Source organism: Gallus gallus, chromosome 1 (assembly GCF_016699485.2).
Source record: "Gallus gallus isolate bGalGal1 chromosome 1, bGalGal1.mat.broiler.GRCg7b, whole genome shotgun sequence".
Classification (NCBI taxonomy): domain Eukaryota; kingdom Metazoa; phylum Chordata; class Aves; order Galliformes; family Phasianidae; genus Gallus; species Gallus gallus.
Window position 1 is genome coordinate 71,586,251 of NC_052532.1, and position 22,730 is coordinate 71,608,980.

At 40.1% G+C, this 22,730-nt stretch overlaps 1 protein-coding gene across 11 annotated transcripts in view; it reads left to right on the forward strand.

Annotated features, from left to right (window-relative positions):
• ETV6 (ETS variant 6) overlaps nt 1–22,730 on the forward strand; it is a 132,763-nt gene that overhangs the window by 55,541 nt on the left and 54,492 nt on the right. Inside the window, exon 1 of one of the 11 annotated variants that reach the window (XM_046907575.1) lies at nt 1–22,730. This exon is cut by the window's left edge and continues 12,356 nt beyond it; it is cut by the window's right edge and continues 15,090 nt beyond it. The exons of the other annotated variants lie outside the window; for them this stretch is intronic. The gene's annotated coding sequence lies outside the window, so the exon portion shown is untranslated. 11 annotated transcript variants of the gene reach the window in all.

Here is a 22,730-nt window from a genome sequence, read left to right on the forward strand (position 1 = left end):
CTACCTGAGTGAAATTGCACAAGTCCTAGATGAAAACTTGGGTACTGAACCAGAAATTGTATGTTGATATTAGTAGATACAAAAAAAAGAGCAAACTTCTGGACCCAGTGAAGTCGTTAGTTGTCTCACCACCTTAGCAGCTGATACAGTTTTATGTAGAACATATTTGTAGAAGTACATGGTTTGTGCTGTGCTTCTACCTATTTGGCCAGTGGCTGGGGAAAGAGAGAGGAAGGAATGATTGTGCCTCTTTGGTCTTATGCAATACTGAGAATTTCTCCCTTTCCACTTCCTCCTTCTTGGTAGTGCAGAAGGAAGTAGCCCTGGCCCCTGTTGGTCCACAGACCAGTTATTCATTTCAGTTCTGCCACTTGAGTGTGTCCTTGTGCATTTCCTAGTGGGGGAAATCTCCCTTTATGTATCTAAGTTCCTCCTTCCTATTTTCTCTTCCGTTCTGATTTCTTCCAAGCAATCTGTCTCCTTCAGTTTTTAACCTTTCACTTCCTCTCTGTGCTCTAGTGAAGATGTTTTGTCAGAAAACACCCTCTGTACACAGACACTTCTTTGTTCCACTTTTTTTTTTTTTTTCTTTCTGTGTCATACTTCTTTGTATCTCACTTCCTTGGAAACTTCCTCAGGGCTTTTAGCTGCACTACTCTGTATTGCTGAGTGTGTAATTGTTTAAGGCGCCTTTATCTTTTTTGTTTGTTTCTTTTTTCTTTTTTTTACTGCTCTTTAAATGCTAAAAGGCAGTGGTGACAAGTATCCTTATTAAATTCACCAGACTTGTTTCATCACTGCTCTACAACTTGCTTGGTGGTTTTCTCTTGCTGAAAGTGAGCATAGCCAAATCACAGGAGTCATTACGTACTTCCACTTTGTATTGTTCTCAGGGATGCAACACACCACGTAGGTTAGCAGTGAGTAGGTCACACACAATAGTTCTAAGTTTGGTTCAGGATCAGAGCTTTGGAACTCAGCAAAATACAAATAGGAGGCACTCCACGTCTATAGGAGCTGGAACATGTGCAATACTCATCCAATTTTTATACCCTCTTTCAATTTTAAAATCAGAGTAAAAAACAAGCAGACAGTCTGGAAGTGACAGCAAAGGTGTCAGGGCAGGCCTGAAGCAACTGGGCTGGTGAAGGAGTCAGCGCTTGGCCAGTGTTGGACTCCTGCCATGGCATTATCAACATGTACAGTAATGATGGCTGAATCTCAGAAAGTTTGGTATCTGATTCAATTTAAAAGAAAACCCAGGGATAAATCCAGATATCTCTCCAGTTGTTTGAATATGCAGTGTTGTGGTGAGTCCTCCCTAACTGTGATTTTCTTGTGAGGACCCCGATAGTCCAAAGGGACCGTGAGGCCCACCCAGGGCCTTTCTGGTCCTCCTCCATTATTTGCAGTGAATATGTGTATTCAAAAAACTTGAACTCTGAGAAGAGCTAACAGTCAAAATTCTTTTCAAACCTAAGAAGTCTCTTTATTTTTATTTTTCAGTCTGACAAGGTCATGTGTCTCTGTGTATGTGTTTGAAATATTTAGATACTACAGAGAAGAAGCTAGCTCAGGAACTTAGATTTTATGCACAGAGACTCTGTTGCTATTCCTTTTTCACTTGAAGCTGATTGCCACTTAAAGGATGTTGCAGCCACTTCATTTAGGTAAAGTTATAAAAATATCGCTTATGATCAGAAAAGTTGGATGAAAAAGATTGTGGACTCTTGTGCTATGCATTGTCCCCATTGGGCTTACAGTCTTCCCCAAATCTTGGCTATGAGAAGCAGATGGTGGAGAGTCAACCAGAGTTTGAAAGCAAGGGTTCACATCTGAACTGGTCTTTCAACCTGTTTTTACCAGATTGAGTGTACAGAGGTGGCAGTAATGTATATGGTTTTAAATCTCTAAATCAGATTATAGTTGTAAGTGGGGCTCAGTCGTACGTATGTAGTACTTTCTGACTGAATGTACTCCATCAGCCATTTCCTAAAGGCTGCTAACATGAAGACAAATCCGCAATCTTGGCACCACTGAATTAATCAGAGTGAGTAAAGGTAGCTCACACTGTTATTTTTGAAAATACTAGGCCCCCATTCTAAGGCGTTTTTAAAACAACATTTATGAGTTCAATGTGACATCAACAATATAAAAGCTGTGAAAATACGGTTAAAGTGGTACAACCAGCTTTAAATTTCACATGTACTTTATATAACTTGAGTCTCAGGAGAGCTGCACTTTAATAGATGCTGACAACTGGAACAGCGGGGACATCATCTTTCTCTGTATTAATAAAATGCCTAGTCTGTTCTACCTCTCTAATTTGTGGTCATCTGCTAAATTAACTTTATTTAAATGTTTTGTACCAAGATCGTTAGGTAACTGAAGTTCTTATACAGACTTTCTGAGTCTCATGAACTTCTAAAGAGCTTTTTTTAACACCCTGTGTTTGTTCAAACTCAGTCCCACTCTGCATGTGGTGGTTTTATCCACACTATCATTTTTAATGTGATAGGGAAGCTAACTAGAACACACTGCTTTCCCAGTTTTCTCCCTCCCAGGATACTGGAGACAGGGGATGGAATTCTGTACTTTGAGGACAAGATAGTTTTCTAAGTGAATGAGTTGGATGGGAGAATGTTGCCATGTGTCTATGAAGTCACACTTGCTGTGAAGAAGGTGAAGCAGGAATGATTATTTGCAGTTTTTACCTAAACAGCAAATCCAGAGAACTGAGATACTGGGGAGCATATCTAAAAGAAACGTGAATGAGGGTGCATCACTATAAGGAGGAAATCACTGCATGAATGTATGAGGGGGCTAGAAGCGTAAATGCATGTGAAAGGAACGGAATAAACCTGTGGAGATATAGGTCATTAGGTCAGTGTGGAAACAGCAGTCTGGATGCAACCATGGCTCTTAAGGTCCTTAAACCACAGATTGGCAGAGACTGATAGGCAACATATTATAAAATAGATAAATGAATGCTTCCTTATTCCATATGCTTTTTGCTTGTGCGGCGACTCCCAGAGACGTTTGGCTAGATGGGTCAGCGATCTTTTCTAGTGTGGCAGTTTTTAAATTTCACCCTATCTCATAACCATCTCCGTGACATGATGGTAGCATGGATGCCATCCAAGCAGATAAATATTCAGCTGGGGTCTGCTGTGCCAAAGGTGTCTTTTAGGTGATAACTAACTCATCAGCTAGAAGCTGGGGATAAAAGTTCAGTGGGGGGGATTTGCCTTTAAGCAATTCTGACAAAAGTTTCTTTACACAACAGCTGACTGAATCACTGAATGTAATGCCAAGGGCAGCAATAGAGAAAAAAAAGTCATGTAAATTAGCTGGCGAGGGAACAGGGCAAAGCTAACTGGTGCTGGGGGGGAGTGGGAGAGGAGGGCAGGCAGCCACCTGCTGGAGCTTCAGGCTCAAGGACCACATCTCTCTTCAAGTGCTGGAAAAACAAATTTTAAATACAGATGGAAGGAGAAAGGCTGAGAATCTCTCTATGTAGTGTATAGTCTGCTAATGGACTGTAATCACCACATAGGCGGTTCTGTCATCTCTAGCACTTGTTTCTCCCACATACCTTCAGAGGATTGCTTTCATTTATTTGTTGTCACCCAGTCCAAGACCCAGCTCAGCCTGTGCCCGTTATTCGGCCCTGTCTCATCTGTGTAGTGTGTAATGTGAATTTCAGTTCTGCTTCCCCTCTTGCCCCAAACAGTGTGAGTTTCTGGGTGTAGTCATTTAAAAAAAGATGTTATTCAGTAATTACTTGTGATTTGAAGTGATAAATTGAAAACTTACTGGAAGTCTGGCAGTGCTTCTGATCTATGTCCCCATTGCTAAGGTGCTTCATAAAATACCGTATGTTGTTATTCACTCTAGCTTGGATATTCTTGGCTCTCTCCCACTTAATGATTCACAAGATGTCTGTGAGATTCATTTTTGTAAATGCGGTTTCCCCCCCTTTCCTCCACATATTCTCCCCTCCCTTTCCCTTTGCTTACAAATCATCACTGCAAAAGGTCATTGAATTAAAAACAATATATGTAAGGGCCAGAGTGCAGTCTGTGGGGTGCTGTCAGAAATGCTCCAAGATACAGCGCAAATTGCCCCCCTGATTTTCAAGTTGAGGATTTGGAGTAGCTGGGTTTTTTTTTTCTACAGCTCTCCCTTCTCTTCCCTTGCTATTTTCCACCAGTCTTAGCTATGCATGTGCATATCACGTGCCTCTCTCTTGATTAGAGATTTCTTCCCTAGTAGAAGGCTCACAAACTTGTCTCTTCCGAGTGCTCCTGGTTGCCTTTGGGGAGGGGGAAGCAGGAGAACAATCGAGTGCAGCAGAGTCAGTGCACACCAGCACAAGAGCAGAGCTGCTGATCCCGGCATGCTGGCTGCAGCAAGAAGCCAGGGGTGCTTGCGGGACTTGCATGCCAGAGCCTCTTCAAACAGCTCTGCTCAAAGGCATGAGCTGGGCTCACTTCTGAGGGAAATTTCCTTTTTGGGGAAGTTGCTGCAAAGGAATTTCCTGTGTGGGCAGACAGAGCTTCCTGACTTGAAGGCTTCTTGGAAGGGAAACTGTTTCATAATGAAATGATAAATTAAAGACATACCAGCCTGGTTCACTTCAAAACAGCTATTGAGGGAGCTCAGGCAGTACACCATTATACTCCCTCGCAAAATGAAAATAAATTGCATCCTGACAGGATTCTCTGTAGTGGAGCATATCCTTCCCCCCAGCCTTCCTCCCTGCAAGTCTCACTTTCGTCCACTCCCTCCCCCTTCTTCTCTCCCCTGCTATTTGCTGCTGTCTCATATGGCCCCCACCAACCACCAAGGCAGATGGATGTGATGCTGGAGATGGTTTATTAAGTGGAGGAGCCGCTCTGCTCTTTCTCGCATGGAGCAGGCAGCTCTGATTTGAGTCCTGCTGCACTATCTGGTGTTACCCGGTGCTCCAGATGTAGGACCCAGAAACTGCAAGTAGCTGCCATGAGAACTGGGTGCCATGGCTGTGGTTGTGATTGTGGTAAGGAGAAATTAGGGGTACCGACAGAGTTTAAGTCAGTCCCTATAATAAGGAACATCTTGGCGTGGTCATGAAAGTAGTTGAGGAGTTACAGATATGTGCTTCCTGTTAAATTGGAGAAAAAAAAAGGACCTTTGTTCCATCCCAGCTAAGACACAATGGAGGGAGGGCATCCCCAGAGAGCTCAGGCTGCTGTAGCAGAGTTTTTAATAGGCAAAAACCGGCTTGTGTTTTTTCCCTTCTCTGTACTGTCCCAGTCAGTGGAAAAGTGAGAAGGGAGGTACTGGTGAGTCTTTGTGCCCTATGGAATCCTTACAGCTCTGAGTTCAGATGGACTGGGCAGAAAGCTTAGATGAGACTGCACAGGTTGCTGAACACATTTTTGTATGGAGACATGATTTCAGATGGCACAGGGAAGTGAACATTCAAATGTTTCAGTTCACCTTTGTCTCAACAACCTCGTCTGTAAAATATATTGAATATTCTGACAATAATACCTAGTTGCATGAAGTTGTCTGATGTTCACTGCCCAAAAATGTGGAATCAGCTTTTTTTCTTCTTCTTCTTCTTCTTTTTTTTTTTTTTTTTTTTTTGAGAGTGGGCCTTTATTCCCTGCCTCCTGTCTGGATGGTAATTAAAGCTGCTTTAATACTTTGAAAGAGTCCCCTGAACTGGTGCATATGATGAGCCTTCTGCCAAGAAGTTGCATTTTGTCTTATTTAGGAGTTTTCTTAGTAGATTGGAAACATTTGAATTGCCAGCAGAACACTGTTCTCTGTTGTTATTTTCTAGTGAATGTGGAAGCATGGGGAAATTTTTACCTAAAAATGGAGCTACTGGAGTCACATGACTGAAAGAATTTGAGATTTGTATTGTTTAAAGCAAGTTTATGGTCTGCATAAAGAAGAACTAGAAAAGGCTGTTCACAGCAATCAGAAGCTGGATACAGAGGACCCCAAAGAAAAATATGTATGTGTGTGATCATATGTATATGATTTTTTTTTTACAGCTAATGTAGTTTGTTAGCTCCTCCCTACTGAAGACCTCTTGTCTCATTTTCAGATATTTGGGATTTGTAGTCTTGGATGTCTGCAAGAAACAGGACTCCATTATTAGTTTTGGAGGTTGTTTCATTAATAACGCTGTGTAATTCTTCCTTCATTCTAATGAATGTAATTCTTCCCTTTGTACAGTAAAGTGTAAAGTTCAAAATGTAGAACTTTGTTTTCAGTGATTGACATACTGTACCACTGGCATGCGATGCATGGCAGCACTGTGGAAGCGAATCTGACACCGTGCTATGGCCAGGGCCATCTTACAGCAGACATAAGACAGTACTTCTTACATGAAGGTGAGGGAGGATCTGTCCTCCAAAACCTGCTCGATGGATGTTTCAGCCACAGAGCTACAGCGTACAGTTGTTACTGGGGGAAACAAGTGTTTGGTGTGCAGGTGCAGACTTTCACGTTTATTCAGGTGTATCACTGGGACAGCATAGGTTGCAAATTAAGCAGTTCAGAGCAGAAAAATCCTTACCATCCCCTCCATTTTGAGTTTCCTGACCTGACAAAAACCCTGTATGGGAATATGTCCTTTAAATAGCAGCACAGAACACAGCTGTAAGGAGTGCTGGTTTAAAAAAAAAAAAGTTCCTATAACTAAGATGCAGACCAGAAAAGAATAGTATGGAAATACCCTCCTAGTTCTTAATTTGTATCATAAGACTCTTGGTAATCTTTTACTTGCAATGCTACTGCTTGTAGATGTGGATTTGGAATTTGAGGGTGGCTTCTCAGAAGTGTCTTCCATGCCAGATACAATGCCTGTTCAGCTTGAAAGGGCTTAGGGGCTAAATTATTAGCATTTGCCTAATGTGGATGGCATGTCTTGGATGGGACATTTAACAGGCTCACTGCTTGGCCTGTTTCCTACTGTTGAGTTATGAGGCACACAGAAGTGCACCAGGCAGTCTGACTGCAAAGGGTGGATAAACACCCTACTCAACTCTTTTATGCTGTCACCACCTTTTGATAGCATTAAATTAATGATTAAAATCAATATACCATGTACAGTTTACATAAGTTGCTTCTCTTTCTGCACTTGCAAATGTATTTTGCTCAGCTAATCTGCACCTAAGGAAACTTTACTGCCTCCTTTTCTTAGAGTGATCTCTTCTCTTTGTACTTGGATGCAGTTCTGTGACTTACCACCCCTGCTTCCCAAATTGAGAACTCTTAATCTCTCATCTTTTCACAAAGAACGCAGAATTTCTGTTTTAGATTTATTTTTTTTAAATTTTATTTTAGCAAAAACTAAACTGAATTACTTCCAGTCTAACCAGAAATAAAAAAATAGGTAATATCCTGAAGCGACAGCAGCTGTGTCCACACCAGGAGGACATCGAAGTGGGAAGGCAGTTGTTGAACTGCACGTAGGACAGGTCGCTGTTTTTTGGTTTTGTTTTTTTTTTTTTCCTTTATAACAAAGGTTTACATTGTTAATCAGGTGCCACTCCAAGCTCACTATTCAGCTTAATGATAGTGAGTTCCAGTAAAATGCGGGCGGGAGGACGCTTACTTTGTGCTCTTTTTTCTTGCTTTAAACACACTCACTGTTTGTTCTTGGCATGGTATCAAAAGAGTGCTGGAAGGAAATGAGGTAGAAAAAGAACACGAAAATCAGAACTGCACAACTGATCTCTTAAGGATATTGTTCCTGCTTCCACATGGGAAGCACGGAGATTCCTGGTAGACATTCTTGCTGGGTTGGCAGCAGATAGAAATCTTGTATTTCACTTCTGGCAATAGTGGGTCAATAGGGATTTCTCTAATCAGCTAAGAACTAGCAGCAATGGAGTTTAAATAAATTGTGGGCAATTCATCCTATGATAGGAATAACTGTTATAATTCAAGGTCTTTGAGGACAAAGGAAAGACTGGAGAGAGGAAATAGGATACATCTTACTACTTAATCCCTCTGCTCTTACAGGTGATGTTCTATGGCCTTACCTTATGTTCTGTCCCTTTGCATAGCATGTACTTCTGCTTAAAAGGAGAAAGAAGCTGGAGGTGGTGAGGGCTATAGTGCACGTTCCCTTTCCAGTACAGTTCACTTTATTATATGCTTGTCCACTTTGGTGTGGCTTCTGTAACTTTCCGTGTGAGACAAGTAGTTCTTGCCCATAGGAGGCTGGCATTCAGCCTCTGTTTTCCTTTCATCATGTTAAGTTGCCCTCTTCTGAATTACAGTTATTTGGACCACTCAGAATTTCTACTTGCATGCTGCTGATGCCAGCCGTTTGCAGGTATTTCTCTCACTACACTGCTTCTTTTTCAGTGTTGCATGAAGTATGTGCAATGCAGTTTTTTCTTTTTTATTATTTTGAAAGCTCAGCAAATCTAATGTTGGAAAAGCTGGGGGAAGAGTATATGAGCTGAAGAGCATTTCAGGGTAGCCTTTTCTTAGATTTTTGTCCTACTCTAACTTGTAGGCTCTTTGGAAAGTAATTGGTGTTTTAGCTGAATTTTGCTCTGATCGTTTGAAATGTTTCCTTGTTCACCTCAGTGTAATTCACAATCACAGATCTATTGCAGCAAGAAATGTTAACAGGAAAGAAATGTAAGCACTCTGACTCTGTTTGACTTCCTCTAAATATCTATATGTTTGTGTTGAGGGAGTTATTCAATCAAGAATAAAATAAAGCTTCCCAGTGAGTCCTGGGAGAGCCTGATTTTGAGATAGGTTCTCCTCCTGGGGATGAGAAGGGAGAGGGAATTACATATGTAGCAATGCTAGTTGGTATGTTGCTCAAGCTCTCACTGTGACAGCATTTCAACATGGCATCGGAGACGGCTCTATACCATCTGCGTTTGCTTCCCATGAGAAAGTAGATTCTCCTGGAAAACCCTGAGGTTGAAAGTGAAAATTACGAACATGAATTTCCTCTCTTGCACAATCCCCACTTAGGGATTTTCAATTGTTAGGCCTGATTGTATATAAAAATGCTTAACTTATTAACTACTGGAGGATATAACGATTTTCTTCTGGAAATTTCTCTCCCAGTATTTGAACAAATGTTACATTAAGGAAAAGAGTGGAAAAAAGATGCAGCTCCCCATGTGCCTCACTTTACTAAAGCATGAATAGTACAGTGAATCAGTACACTACTTTTTTTAGCAGTGAAGACCTGGATTAGAATTCAGCATAAGATGCAGATAAGATAAACCGAGTCAGGCTTTTCATAGTCTTCAATGATTTGCAGTTTTCTTTAATGCTATCCTTGCAATTTTTCTTCCAGGGCATGTGACATCCCCTGTATAGCTAAGCAAATGTTATTGACCATAGGTTTACTTTTTTAGTTATCTTCCAAAGTCTTCTTGGAAATAGTTCAAAAGGCACTCTGAAGTGCAGAAAGTAGAATTTGAAAAGGAAATATTTGTTGTTTTCACTGAATATCTACTCAGTTGGGCAGCTAACTGTGAAGGGTAGTCTCAAAAAGCAATACATGCCAAGAGCTGGAATATTTGCAGCCAAGTTCATCCGAATTTCCCTTGTCCCCTTTTTCCTGGTGTCAGATATTCAACAAAACAATTAGCCTTCCCGAAGCAGGTGAAAAGAGGTAATCTCTCTTCACTCAGTGTTTTCTAACAGTTTTCCTCAGCATAAACAACACTAAGTGGTATTTTTCTTAGGGAAATTTCCTTTCTAAGGAAGTTAGTCATATAAAATAATAATTATTATTTTTAAATCCAGTATGAGTCGAGGGAGTGCCCTGGTTACACATTTCCTGGAAAAGGCAGTTGGTGACGTACCATTGACTAATGAAAACTTGCCTGTTAGAAGTAGCTCTCTTCTGTTAACTATTTAAAGAGTATTTTAAAAGTACCGACCTTAGACATTTCCTAGTTCTGCTTTTTAAACCCGTTGCAGAGGGCTTGTTTACATCATTAGCAGCTATAGATTCATTGCTCCAGTATTTTAGTGTAAATACTCCAGTATTTTAGTGTAAATAAGTAAAACATTAAAAGAAAATGTAAAATCAAAGCCTTTTGCATCAGTCTGATCTGATGGAAATGGTTGTGATTCTTAGGGTGTTCTCAAGGCGTTTGTCAGAGATTATTGATAAAATTTTACTCTTTCTGTATTTCATCCTTGACAATAGTTATTCAAGAACATATATACTGCAAAAAAGCTATGCCATGAATAAGGCATGATTGTGAAGCAAGGGACATTTTTCTCTGGTAAGATAGGTCTTATAGAAGTCTAGTAAAGAGATGATCAAGTTTTTCAGTTGAATATGTCATTGCAATTCTACCTTCCATTTGAAAATTTGCAGGTAATGTGTTTATGTTGACTGAAAATGGAGTCACAAATACACCAAAAATTGATGATTTTTTTTCAGCAATCTTGAAACCTATTCTCAAATTCCTTAATCAAAACATGAAGCACGTATGTTTTGCTGTTCACAGGGCTGTGTTTAGCCAATGCATCAAAATGCATGAAGTTATTTTCCATAACATGAGCTTACCACAATTTAAGTTTCATTTTGTACACTGTAATGGTTTGAAACATAAAACAAATGAGTTGATTTTCACCTTGAAGATGCATATTTAACTCATGAGTGGTCAAATCCGCCAAAAATGCTAAATCTGTGAGCCATTTTTAATCTTAATATTCTGGCACAAATTTTCCTTTTGATTCCATAAATGACTTGATTTCATTTCACAAATCATAAGATCTTTTTAGCATTTTACCTCAACTTAGCCACCTTACTTCAGAGAAGTAAACTGTGTCTCTGTAACCCACACTCCTATTTTTAAGGAACTCCTGGAATTAGTGGTGATTCAGTCTCTTGGACTTTATGGAATTGACAGCTTGGAGGACAATTTGGATGTCGTTGTCAATTTTTAAAGCTTTCAAACATAATTTTTCTTAATGTACGGTACAGTGATATTTCATCAAACATGAGTTGCTGGGGCAATCTTCTATTGATTTTATAAGTCCCTGTTTTTTAACAACTATCACTGGGGTGCCATCAGTAGCTATGCCAGGTATGTTGACAAAGATGAAAGAAAATCAAGTTCATGTAATCCTTACTGCCTCATACAAATAAAAAGATTTAGTTGTGTCCTTTAATGGCACCAAAGAAGCCATTCTTTCAGTGACTTCATAAAAAATGTTGAGATGAGCCATATCTATAGCGTCAGTACTTTCATCTATCACCAAAGCATAAAACTTTAAATTATCAGCTTTAATCTAAAATTTCTTTCAATAGATTTTCCTGTTTCTTCCATTTGCCTGGCAATTGTCTGGTGAGAGAAACTAATTTTAGAAAAAGGTTTTTGTTTTTTTTTTATCAGGACAAATTATATCTGCCATGTTTTCCATACATTGCTTAGTAAACTCACAATCATACATGGTTTTAATTTTTCTCAATCAGATGTGCTACCCCATAACTAGCTTTTATAATAGAACCCATTTGAGTTGTAACTTTAAAAAATAAAATTGCTGAGATGACACTTTGTTTTCAGTTTTGCAGCATGTTTTTGCACATAACATCTTTTCAAAATGTAATTTTTGTAAACTGATACAATTTTCTTACAAATTAAGCATAGAGCCATATTTGTCTTGACAAAAAGTACTCATCTGTCCGTTTTTTGTTGAACACTTAACTTTGTCCATGATTTTTCTTTTTTTGGGTTCTGTTTTCTTTTAAGATGACATTAGATAGGTTGAAATGTCATTATATGTAATCACTGCATTTCACTCACCAAGTGGCATAACTTACAATAGATGTGTTTCAGTTCAACTGTGTGTGTGTGTCAGTCAGGAGAGGTGGAGTTAGCACTGCATTGCACACTTCTTGTGTTCTGATTTTAACTGAGACAGTGTTAATGACACACTGATGGTTTGGTTGTTGCTGAGTGATGGGTGCACGCCCGGGGCTGGACCAGACCACTTGTCGGGAAGAGCTGCTGCCATAATGGCGCAGGTAGGGGGCAGCTGCAGAATGTGCTGGGCTGGGCCCCTGAGCTGCGAGTTGGACATGCCTACTTTAAGTACTGGCCAGTGGCATCCCTCAGAGGGTTCTGTAGTCCCTACCTGTGGGTTAAGAATGGAGTTTAAGCCTGGGCAGGAAAGAGAAGAGCAGCAAAACTGAACTTACGTCTTCAGATCATTCTAGGGTGTGTTAAACCAGTGTCCGGGAAATCTGGGAGTGGATAAGCCAGAACTTCTAAATACTGCTTTAGCTGTTATGTTTAGGTCTGGGAATTGTACTGCTTATACTCAGAAGAGCATGACTTGTGACTGCAATTTATTCAATCCAAAATGACCTCAAGGCCTTACTGGAAATTACCATGAAAAAAATATCCTCACATCCCCTTTTACTTCTATCAGAAGAGTTTTTTTTGTTTTGTTTTGTTTTAAAATCATCGTCATACAACAATTTATTTTGCATTTAAACCCAATAATATAATCAGGACAGAATTATGCAAACAAGGAAATTTCCATGGGCTGAATTGCACAATTTCAAGAAAGAATCTCATTTAATAAATGTGAGCACTGATCCCATAACAGTGAAGTCCATGCATTCTCTGCAGCTGTTGGAGCAGAGAGAATAAATATACTTTTTTTTCTTCCCTGTTCACTGACTGAACACACAGGTAGGCACGAGTAGTACCTATGTAAGCATGTATGTGTGTTGCGAAACCGTAGAGATTGTTCTGAGGTCTGGTGCATGAGATACTAGCAGTGTTGCTATAGGCATTAAAGCTATGCACTGAGAATCTAAAGTGTTTCCTAGTGCATATACTAGGAATAACACCAATTTTCAACTCCACCCCAAAAACTTCTATGAAAGATGCAACACAGACACCAACCTAGCAATGGTCTTTATTTCGCCTTTCATCAGCATGCCAGTCTGAAATCAAATAACCTTATATTCTCACCTAGAAACCTTAAGCTTGCCCATCAGACTATGCTCTGCATATGCTCCCATACATGAACTGGAGACTGTATTGTTTTGTTGGTGTTACCACTGTATAACAACTGCACATCAGGCATGTTGTGCCTGTAAGGGCAGAAGGACTTACTTGTCTCTCAGTACGATAGGTTACGTTATTACAAGGGTGCTCAGCTACAGCAGGGATGAGTCTTACAGAAGTTAGTATAATTAAGTGATTAAAGTAAGTAAAAACTCAGTACCAGCCTTTGAATGAATGAAAACTGAAACTAGTAATGGCCATGAACGAATTGATCTGGGACATGCAAGGTATATAGCTACTGGAGGAGCGCAATTTTGGAAGAGCCATTCAGAAGGATTAATGACTCCAACAGTCTAAATAGCTGCTGGAGGTGGTTTTAAATGGGGTTATTATAGAGAGGATCCAATTTGGTGATACCTTCTGAAGAGTGATCCACTTAGAGATTGCTTCTAAACCAATGCCCTGTGGCGTTACAGCTCTATGTACTGCTCACACAGATTTTAAGCACTCTCTGAAGACTTCCATGTCAAGATCTGCAAGGATGCCTAAGATGTGTGAAAAAAACTGAGATTTACTGTCTTACTTGGAGATTATAACATGCCTCAAAAACCTCTGTCCCGTGTAGACTGTAGGTGTGCATAGTAGTGGAAGGGATTAGAGTCAAGACATAGAAGAGAATAAAAAGGTGAAGTGAGCAAAAGAATTACCTGTGGAACTGCAGGAGTTAAAGAATAGGGGTTTTCTGTGAAACCAGGAGGGGAGGAGTGTGATGAGTATGCAGTATATCTCCAGTCTGCCTTGTGAAAAAGGAAAAATAGGAATCCAGGCACTGATGTAGTTCAGTGGGACGAAACAGTAGCATATTTGGCATCATGTGACTTGCAAATGCGTTCAAAACACATTATTTCAGCAGAAGTTGCAGATTTTCTGCAGGTTTAGGAAATGAATATGAATGAATCAATATACTCTTACATTTTATTGAGTGATAATCAACTGGTGAGACTCATCAACAGAATGATGGATGTGGTTTCTTTATCTGAATGTCAAACATAGAGTTTCCGTCATTTTTTACTTATGTGAGTTTGCCCAAGGCTTGCATTATTGGTATAAAAAAACCTGTCCCATTTCCTGTGCTTAATGATCTGTGGGTCATCAAGATTTCTGCAATACTTTACTGATTGTGACGATTTATTGCATGATGCTACTCACTTTCCCTACCTAGAAAAAGGTCCTTTGCAAGGATAAACACATTTAATACTAAAAAAAAATATTTTGAAATTTGCTGATGAAAGGTACTTCTTTCCACTATCTCCAGAGTATTAGCAATAATTCTGTCTGAAGAAGATGGAAGAATAGGGAATGTAGGTCAAACGGCATTGACAATTAGAAGCTTATATGGCAGAAAAGCCTGCCTTTAGCATAAAAGATACGCAACCATTTGAGGAAGGGTAGCTCTGTGCAATGTTCAGACTCTGGAACTATCTTATCTTAGTGCATGTGTGTTTCCAGAGTCCATCCCGGGTGGATGATTAGTCTGTAGCATCCAGTAATATCTCAGGAGGGAGCAGAGAGCAGACAAAACGTTATGCAGGGAGATCTTTCGTCATTTGCAGTAATCAAGATTTTGAGGATGGCTACATTGTTATTGACAGAATAATTTTCCATAGTTCATCCCCAAAGTGTCACAATAGTCTGAGTACAGTGAAAAAGATGATAGCTGTAATTTGGAAAATGTTTTGCTCAATTACTGTAAGCAAAACCTGTTGGCTTGTTTGTTTTTCTAACTTCTAGTGGTGATAGCGGTAAATGCATATGCTGGGAACTTCAGAAAGAACAGCTCTGACATTGTTTCCTGTGTGGGGTTTGGTTGCAAATTTCTCTTCATGCATGTAAAAAACAAATGCAGATTTTGTATTTTCTGTAGGCTTTCTGTGGGATGAGAGGCAATATAATCTATTTCATTTTAACTGGCGCTGATTTGACTATGTGTGATGTAAAGATGATTTCGATCTCACTGTTGTCTTTCCAGAAAGACAGCAATTGAGCAAGTTTGCAGCAATGCAGAGTTTACATAAAAAGGAAAGGAAAATTAAGCTTTTGTATTTGAGACCAGTACCAATATTTATCTTTTGTTTTATTTTAAAAGCCGTGACATGTATTGCCTTAAATTACTTCCTTTCTGTTCCCTCACATTGTTGTCTGTTTACCGGTCTGGGTGGTTTCTATCAACCATAGACTTCCAGTTATTTACTTTCCAGGTAAATATAAAGATGACTGCTAAATGCATAAGCATAAACAGATAGCTGTTAAAAGGAAGTAGCTCTCCTTGGAAAGCCAAGTTCCTTGACAGTGCCAAAGAGGTATCTTCAACTTTAGAACTGGCATAAAGTTGTTGACAGCTGAGGGCTGTTTGGTTGTTTTAAGTGAGGCTCAGCAGAATCAGGCCAGTAACAGACAAAAAACATCCAGCCTGAGTAAGCCCTTGTATGTGGGGGACATAAGCTTTTTGTTGTCCAGGTAGCTTTGGAAGCTGTAGAAAATAGAGTATCACTGGCTCTGGTTCAGAGCCAGACTGCTTCCAGTATGCTCTTTTCCTTGAGACTGTCTGATGTTAAAGCTACAGGAAGTTAGGAACTTCAGTCTGAGCCTTCATCTCCTGTGGTGCGGGTTGAACCGGACCAGGTCCTGCTTCATCATGTTCTGTGTTTGTTGTGAGAAAAAGTTGGTATAGAAACCATAATCTCCTTTGCAAAGATACTAAAGTAGATAGGGAACCTCAGAATGTGCTGGACAAAATTGTTCCAGTGAGCTGATCCATGTCGTCTGACAAAGAGTCCCTCATGCAGCCATAATCAGGGACAGCAAACATGCTCAGCTAAATAAACTCTGGCTGCAAGAGCTGAAGCTGCCTCTTCAGCAGCTTTTTCTGACTCATCACATACCCTTCCCTCTTTCCATACCTTCAAATACGCTGAGATCCAAATGTATTTCAAAGATGGAATTCTTCATACCTTAGTCTTCCAGTTAAAGAAACAACTTTGTTATTCTGTTCTGCATATTGGTACAGGCTTTGTTCTCTCAGCAGCTTGCCAACTCCTTTTCTCCAAAACCCACAAGATAGTCAACCAAGTGGAGAATGAAAACCATGTAATATCACATACTCACTAAACAGATTTTTCTATTCTAGTCATGGAGAGAAATGAGAGAAGAGGTGAGAAGGGAGAACAAGCTGGATCAGGGGAATGTTAGTAAATTTGGTTTGAGTCCAAATCTTACTAGCACTGATTGTAAATAAACACTTGAGGTGGTCTTTGTCCAGTCCTCAGTGAAGAACTGTCTGTGCACATCCAGCCCACATCGTTAAACCAGCTATAGGTAAAGCTGTGAGCTGATAGCTCATCTGCACAGCTGGGCGAATCAGAGAGTGAAACAGGTTCTCACTTCAAGATGGCCTCTCCATGCCTGGGATAGCATGTGGCCAAGGCAGGGTCATGTAAGCTAGCTCTTATCTAGCCTGTGGGGTAGGGTGACTGTTGTTTGTGTCACTCTTCAGAGCTGATGCTCCATGATTTCCCACAGCACTGACTTCCCTACTGATGTGGAAGTGACTTCAAAAGCATTAGAGAAAACCTAACCGCGTGGTGTAGAATCAGTGTGGAGAGAAGCCAAGAAAAACCCACTTGTCAGCTGAACCAATTAAAAAATAAGCACAAATTCAGCATTTTGTCAGTCCTTCACCCCCTGGCATTTCCTTCCCGGTTAGGACTTTTAGTCATCCATAAAACAATAATAACAAAACACATACAAGGAGTCCAACCATCAACAATCATAATTCTCTTCAACACAGCAAGACGCTCTTCAACAAATAACCATTACGAGATTAAGCGCCTTTTATGAATAAATTTTTTAGTATGCCAAAGGCAATTTTTTTGACATTGTTTTCGCAGGATTAAGGAGTCAAAGACCTTGACGATGCTAATTGTCTATACCTAGCATAGAAGCAATATTAAAGCCTTGTTAATACTCTGTGCTATTGACAAAATAGCATTCACAAGAGATCATTTGCTAATGGAGTCCTTAATTTGGCTGCTAATAGAAGTATGTGAATTTATAAAATAATGATGTTCTTTATCCCAAGATCCTTAAATACCATTTTTGCAAAGGGTCTTCCAAAGCCCTTACAGGTTCACCTGAGGAAAGCATTATTATTGTTGCTGTTATTATTAATACTGTTGCCCATGGATGGTAGAATCAGAGGCTGCAGTTTTTACTGGAAACTAGAGTCATGTACTGCCATGGCTGTAAAATGCCAGTCCTATTGCTCTGGTTGATCTTCCCACCTGATAACTGGCTACTAACAAAATTTCTGTTTCCACACTTCAAATACTCAGACTGAAAGGTTCCTCTGAGTTACGAGTGTCAGCAGTAAAGAGTTAATTTTAACTGAATCTCTTCCTTGGTCACACTGTTGTACATACTTGAACACTAACAGTGTTTCAAGGAAGTGGTATGAAAACTGGAACGTGAGATGGGAGCGGGTAGAAGTGATTTACTGTGGCAGTGCCACATGAAGCCAACCTGAAGTGCTCATAAAGTTAAGCCCCAAGGTATAATTAAACAGCCTTTATGAGGGCTGTTCACACCACTCTCATGGGTTTCTCCAAGTCAGCTTAAGTCTAGTGAGCTAGAACGCACAGGGTCTGGGTCAAATGGAGCTTTTTTTGGAGAACTGTGGCCAGTCCAGGTAGCCTAGACCAACTGCAGTCAAAGCAGTGAGTCCTGAGCTGAGATGCTGCATTCAGAGACGGTGGTCAGTAACACAAGATGCAGAATCCAGTAATCCTCATAAATAAAAAAATCTTAAGTCTTAGTGATTCCTATCCTTGCTTTCCAAAATATTTTTAATCTTAAAAATCATGGAAGCTGAGATCACCCCAGAGGAAGTTAGAATATACGTGTCTGGAAAGGGCCCCTCAGGAAGACGACGTCTCCTGCTGCTGGGTGATTGTAAAATCCTCCCGCCTGGTCTCAGCAGCTGAATAGCAGCTATCAATAAAGTGCACAGCTGAGGAGAGTGAGGCAATTTCACTTTCTTAGAATCATGGTGGAGAGTCAGAAGAAGTCAAGTGTGGATAAACTCTGTCAGTGATTTGTTTTACAGTGTATCTGGCCAGCATCTGCTTTTTTTTTTTTTTTTTTTTTTTTTTTAATGTGTACGACAGGAAAAAAGTACTGCTTTATTTCTTTATACGGGCAAGATCCTTGTTTTGCTGCATTATAAAAGCATTAGTTGGTGCAAGTATGAATGGTCTAGTGTGTGCTTGGGCATATTTGAACATGCGTCATTGGCTTTGAATGTTCCAGCTTTCGCTGCTAATGTTGAGAGAATAACATTGCTTCCCTCTGATCTGGATGCAGATGCAGACACCGTACACCTTGCCAGTGTAGGAAGTGTCCTCTGCTGCTTGCCAAAGTATGCTCTTCCAAAATTCAGGAGTTCAGAGCCCTGGTGTTGGTCTTTGCAATAAACCTCACTTTACAATAAATCCCACCTGAGCATCTATCACTTAAATTGAGGAGGATTATGGTTTTTAACTGCGGAGTTGGCCCTCGTGCTTTGAATGCCAAGGGCTCTGGCTTTTACCCTTCTGTGTATAATGAGGAAGGTGGCACATTTACTCCACTAGTGTGCTTTATGGCCACTTTTGATTCAGGTAAGAGGAACAGCTTTTAGAATGCAAAGAATAGATAGCTGGGGTGATTACTTTGAGGATACAGCAAGGAACTTGCTCGCAAGTGACATTCTTCAACATAACACATCACCTGGGGAGAGTCAGTCCCAGGAGAGGCTGGAGAACATGTGCATTTTTCCTAAACTCACCCAGGACTCCTAGAAAACTGCTGTGTGGAGCTCAGGTGTTGCTGTGAATGGTAGGGTGTCAGAGAATAGAGTCTGCAGCAGGGCAAGTTGCTCCATGCCGCTAGAGCCTCTGTGAGCTGCCTTCAGTAGATCTGGGGTTTACAGCTAGTGAAGGCTCTGGGATGTTGCTGTCTGAATATGTCAGGAGATGTCTGACTCACCTGTCTGTCCCCTCTAACTCTATCACTCTAAAACACATGCAGTTCTCTGATAGAATGCTGTTGAGAACAGAGAAGAAAAGATATATAGGATGTTCTGCTACTGGGCTTGTTGCCTGATGGTTTTCTTAGCAGAGCACGTTTTAGTGCTCAGAGGTTGTAATCTCCCTAGATTTACTGTGTACCACTCTTAGAGTGCTTCTTGCAACATAACCCCTGATGGCAGCTGTTGGCACATTTCATTACATCTCAGCATTTGTTCAATTTTTAATTTTGGGGGACTGCTCTTAGAAATGCTTGTGATTGTTAATAATAAGCTTTGATCACTGATACTTCACTTTAAACAATAGGATGCTTGTTTTTCTGAAACAAGAATGAGGCACTGAATGAGGTCACCCTGCCAATAACACTTCTTACTTATTGATCATCTTACCATTGCGTTTATCAGAGCCTGATAGGTCAGTGAGAAGGATTTGATTGTGATGTAGATCACAGCAAGCCTCAGTTGGCAATTTTTTTTCAGTGGGAAGGCACATGGGAGTTACTAGCATATACACCTAATAATACATCCACCTATATTCTCAGTTTATAGTTGGATGTGCTTATCGAGTTAAGTCATTTGTTGTATATGTCTGCTCTGTCCACTATCAGTGATTTTTAGAAATTTTATATTACCTACCATAGGTTTTGCAAGGTGGATCTTGGTCAAATATTCCAACTACCTGATGCATTTTATCTGTACTATGTATCATGCCCACATTCTCAACTGCAGCCATCCTCATGGTACTTTGCACTCTGTTCCTCTTTCTTTCTCTGTATTTACTTGTAGATGGGTGTGTTTAAGTATTTATTTAAAATTCAGTGTCTTTATGTCTCACTGTCTGAGAATGGGAGAGGAAGATAGAGAGCTGCCAGTGAGGAAATAGTGTCTGAAAGCTAGAAGAATGGAAATAGTGAGAAACCATCCACATTTTTACAGAGATGTAATGGGGAAAACAAAATCTTGTTACAAATCTAAATGTCCCTAAAAGTCTTGGAACTCCAAATGGAAACTAATCCCAGGTACGTGCATGTGTACGAATGATCTGCCTATGAAATTCCAAGTCCTCTGTGCATTGTACTGTGCCCAGGACAGATTTTTCAAAATGCCTAAGTGTAATGACTTTTACTGGATGGGGTGTAACACTGGCACTTTCAACATAACAAGTTGTCTGATCCAGAAAGCAAAATATTCCAGGAAATGGTGCAATTGTATATTCAAAGAATAATAAGGAGATCTCTAAAGCTTTCACAGTACTATTAGATGTTCAGGACAGTAAGTCAGCACTGAACTGACTGGAATTGTCCAGCTGGCAGTTGTGGGCTGAATCTATCTTGTTGGACAGTTTTCTGTCACAGTGACTTCCTTGAAAATGTGTTTTGTAGTACCTACTATTTTAACTGCCTGACACTTCTCCCACGGCACTGAATGGCCCTTTATTTACAGAGTAAGCTGCAACCATTACCCTGATGGGTGAGAGTAGCTGAAGCCTGTATGCTGTGCTGATACCTGCGCGGTCTGTCAGGGCCTGCTTGGTTGATTGAGAGACTTTGTCAGGTAGCAAGGTTTGCTATAACTTCTGCTCATTGCCTTGGGGATTTGTTGATTTTACTTTCTTGTTTCCTTTCCTTTCCTTCTCTCTCTCTCTCTCTTTTTTTAGAGACCTCCTTAAAATCAAATCACCTCTGAAAATAAGCTGACTTATTCTTTCTTCTTGGTGATTTATAATAATAAAGACAGAGCCAAACTCTTCTCAGTGTTTTACACTGACAGTGCGCACAAACTGAAATACGAAATGTTCCATTTAAACATAAGAAAATCTTCTTTGCTGGAAGGATGAGCTACGTGTTACTGAGAAAAGTTCTGGAATCTCCACCTTTGGAGGTGTGCAAAACCTGACTAGATATGGTCCCAAGCAACCTGATGGTCCCCAGAGGCACCTTCCAACCTCAGCTGTTCTGTGATTCTGTGATATGTGCGGGCTGATGAACCTTGAGAAAAACAAAAAAACCTTATGCTACTGTTGACTGCTATTCTTAATCTGCTGGGTGGTTAGAGTAAACCAAACAAAATAGAGAAGAGGACTGATTGTGACTCTGTAGTTGCTAACTGAGTGTCAGGATCTAATCTATTCCCTTTCTTTTCCTACGTCACTGAAGTTCATTCAAAAGCTCTGCCTTTCTCATGGGGATGGGGAACTCTTAACTCTGCTATTGGCATTTTAAAAATGTATAGGCTGAAGTAGCTCCAGATTAGAACTTTAAAGGATAGTGGGCTGAATTTCTGGGATCACAGTATAATTCAAGTCAGAAGGGACCTTGGGAGACCTCTGATCCAACCTCTTTCTCAAAACAGAATCAGCTATGAGGTCAGAACAAGTCCATCAGTGCTTTAGCATGTTAGGTCTTTAAAACCTCCAAGGATGGTGACAGCACACTGATTCTGTACCGTCTGTCCCAGAGTGTCTTCAAGTGAAAAGATTTTCCTCTTGGAGTCTCTTGCTTCAACTATGTAGATGATTGAAAGTAACCAGTCATGCCTTTTGGGATTTTCAGAAGTGTCTACATAATGCTTGGGTACTTCTAGATGTCCCCCTAGGCCCTTACATTTGTTTTCAAGTGTGAAAGTGCATCTGAAAATCCTACCAAAAGTTGCCCAAGCTTCATAACTTCAATAATTTGGAAGCTTGAATGTAATATTTCTTTCCTTTCCAAAAGTATCGTTTCTCCTGTAGTTATGAACAGTGATATAGAATCTGTAGAGGCTTTGATTACATGAAGGTGAGACTGAAATGTTACATAACTGAAGGGTTTTTTTGTTTGTTTGTTTGTTTGTTTTTTGAGGTATTAGTAGTCTTATCTTTCTGTTAACATTGCTGATGTCAACAGTTATGAGGTAAAATCAGAATTAGGGCCATAAGTGCATGAAGTCTGCAAAGAAATGTTAATATTTTGAGTTCCTTTTGCATTGGCTAAAGTTCTAGGAAACTGCATCAGAGCAAATGTTAGAAAAGGGCAAAGATAATTTTGTGTGGGTTCTTAAAAACAGCACTTCAGTGTATATCAGGTAGGCCTTGTTTCTGAATAGCATTCACAGTAGAAAGCCTCACAAATTGGCTCCAGCAACATATATTTTAATGTTTGACAGAGGTTAATGTTATCATTTTTGTTACCCTAACCATAGTTGCCTTTTTTTTTTCCTCAGCACTGTTTGCTTTTGCTTTGTCCGTTTCTTGTTGTTCTTAAGAACAGATATTTGCCAAAACAAATGTATGTGAGTGATAAAAGCCAAGAGGAATGTCTGTTGGACCACAGGAAATTTCCTGTGCAGGAAGAGATCTTGGGAACTTCCTGTGGAGCAGAGCATTGTGGGTCTGTTGGCAGAAATCCCTTTACCACAGCTGCAATTAACTAGAAGAGGGTGGAAAACAGCATTGCCTTTTGCAGTTCAAACCAGGAGTCTGAACTAGACACTTAAAAAAATACTGCATGAACAAATGTTAAATCAGAATTGTGGGTTTGAAGAAGATTGCTCTCATAACCAAAGAAAGAGCAAATAAGAGTGATACAGAATTACAGATCACCTCT